At 36.7% G+C, this 2,761-nt stretch overlaps 1 protein-coding gene across 1 annotated transcript in view; it reads left to right on the top strand.

Moving 5' to 3' along the window:
• ASIC1 (acid sensing ion channel subunit 1) overlaps positions 1-2,761 on the top strand; it is a 123,688-nt gene that overhangs the window by 5,547 nt on the left and 115,380 nt on the right. The window lies entirely within an intron of this gene.

Raw genomic sequence — 2,761 nt, 5'->3', positions numbered from 1 at the left:
ATATATATATATATATATATATATATATATATATATATATATATATAAAATTATATACAGATAGATAGATATACAAATTGAATGGCATAGATGTTTTTGCTTTTATCCAGCAAACCTAAATTTTCTAATTTAGTACACTGTTGATGTACAGAGGAGAATTTGAGGCTACCATACGTTTGTGATGCCCATAGAACAGAGAGCTGCTAATTTGTGTATGACCAATGCCACCTAATTCCAACCTAAACACTTAGTGTAGGGCACACGTTGGCAGACCCATGGAGCTTGTGGATTGGGTGAACAGAGAACACTCTGAAATGCTTTTATCCTATACATCTCACTATTTCTTACTAACATCAGTTACTTTTAAAATACAGTTTTCAACAACATCCAATAAACATGTCCTTTGTTCAGTGATCATCCTTAATATTTCCTCCAACCCTTAAACATTACTTACAATTACATTGTCAAATTAATTGGATTCAATGCAATTTATAGAAAGAGGAAAACAAGCCTTCAATGTAACAAATGAAACACTAATAATAATAACTGCATTAATGTGCACTCAGTGCAGTCACAAAATCAATATATGTCCTGGGGGAGAGTATTATAACACAAAGAAAAACACCTTGACATAAAGACAGAAATACAGGCTTAAAGAGAAGGACAAATGTTCGCTGATTAAACAAAAAAGGACTGAGTATGATTATGATGTGAAGACTTTCTGTCATATCATCAAGGAAAATAAATGTGCGATTATACATTGTTTGAACAATAAAATAGAGACAGAAAATGATTGTGTAAAAATGATTAAATCACATCAGTTATTAAAGAGAAGCAACCATGCCTGCTCATTAGTGCTGTGTACAGAGTCATAGGAACAAGGCAGCAGTGGCTAGACCTGGATTGCTTGGCTTCAGTGGTATAATAAGGGGGGTAACCCATAGCCCTGGGAGTGGGAGTAGGAGGGCAACTATGTCATTGCTTTAAAATGCTTTTTATACTCCTTTTTGAACTAATGAAAATGCAAATATTGTATTCACTGGACCTGATTTATTAAAGCTTTCCAAGACTGGAGAACTGGAGAAGAACCTTGGTGATTCAGAAAACCTATAATTAATTTCTAAAAATCATTTGCTGTAGGTTGTCAAATGTTTTCAATCACCAGTTCTGCTTCAGGTTTGCTGGATCAACCAGGTTCTCCCATGATTGTCTATCTTCCCCAGTCTTGCAGAACTTTAATAAATCAGAGCCCCTTTGTTGGGTTGTTAGGAGATGAAGCCATAGTTCTTATTTCCGTTAGTCCGAGAATGGTGCAGATACTGGGAAATATATATTATAGTGGCACTTAACGTTTACCTCTTCTGTTCTTTTACAAGACCTAGCATTTATACACAAGTACATCAGAAATAGCATTAATGGAAGCCAACCTGCATAAGCCTGGCTGTATAAACAGCACCCAACTTGGCCTAATGAGATAATAGGTAAATATTCCAGGTGGGTGACCGTCCTCAGTTATTGGAGGCAGTGTGGAAGATGGTGGAAGTAGCAGCTGATATGATAGCACCAAAATCATTTCCGAGCAGAACTAGTAGATTTAATTTCATACTCCTAGCCCTGGTTGTATTTCTTTACCTGCAATGGCTTAGACTATGGATTATTCTTCAGAGTGTCCATCTTTACCTAAAAACTCCCAAACTCTCAACAGATTTTCTTTCTGGGCATATGAGGAACATAGAGGTGATTTGTGGCTTTTTTGCAAGAACACAGCAGACTCACACATATGCTAAGAGGGCAACCCGAAACAATGAATATGGACTAACACCTCTTACCTTCCAAACTTCTCTCTGTTTGTATTCTATTATTCCAGTGGGGAACTGGGTTTGAAAAGTTGGTATAGCAGTTCATCCTTAAACACCTTGGCAAGGTTATTCTTGCCAGGGTGTATGTTATAAAACACCTTATGAATGTTATCTGTGTCCAGTGCCAAAAAGATCAACACCAATCTGGCACCCATGAGGTCCACCAACTCACTACCTAATAACAAGTACAGTTTCTAGTGAATCTCTAATTATTGGACTAGCTGGGGGCTCTGCACACAGAATGATTTTTTACATTTTTGACATAGTTCCATTAGGCTCTATGCAAGGTTATGATACAGGGGTTTTATTTGAGGCAAAACACATGTTGGTGAAACACTAGGAAAATCCATATAAATATTGGTATTGCAGCCCTACCATATCAATACTGGTATGGCAGTCCATCCATATCAATATTGGTATAGCAGCCCTTCCATATCAATATTAGTATAGCAGCCCTTCCACATCAATATTGGTAAAGCAGCCTGTTCATATCAATATTCGTATACCAGCCTATGCATATCAATTTTGGTATAGCAGTCCTTCCATATCAATATTGGTATAGCAGCCTGTTCATATCAATATTGGTATAGCAGCCCATCCATATCAATTTTGGTATAGCAGCCCATCCATATCAATTTTGGTATAGCAGCTCATCCATATCAATATTGGTATACCAGCCTATCCATATCAATATTGGTATAGCAGCCCTTCCATATCAATATTGTTATATCAGCCTGTTCATATCAATATTCGTATACCAGCCTATGCATATCAATTTTGGTATAGCAATCCTTCCATATCAATATTGTTATAGCAGCCTGTTCATATCAATATTCGTATACCAGCCTATCCATATCAATATTCGTATACCGGCCTATCCATATCAATATTGGTATAGCAGC

The sequence above is a fragment of the Pyxicephalus adspersus genome, chromosome 1, assembly GCF_032062135.1.
Source record: "Pyxicephalus adspersus chromosome 1, UCB_Pads_2.0, whole genome shotgun sequence".
Taxonomy (NCBI): domain Eukaryota; kingdom Metazoa; phylum Chordata; class Amphibia; order Anura; family Pyxicephalidae; genus Pyxicephalus; species Pyxicephalus adspersus.
Note: the sequence above shows the minus strand (reverse complement) of the source record. Positions and strands in the feature narration are given on the sequence as shown.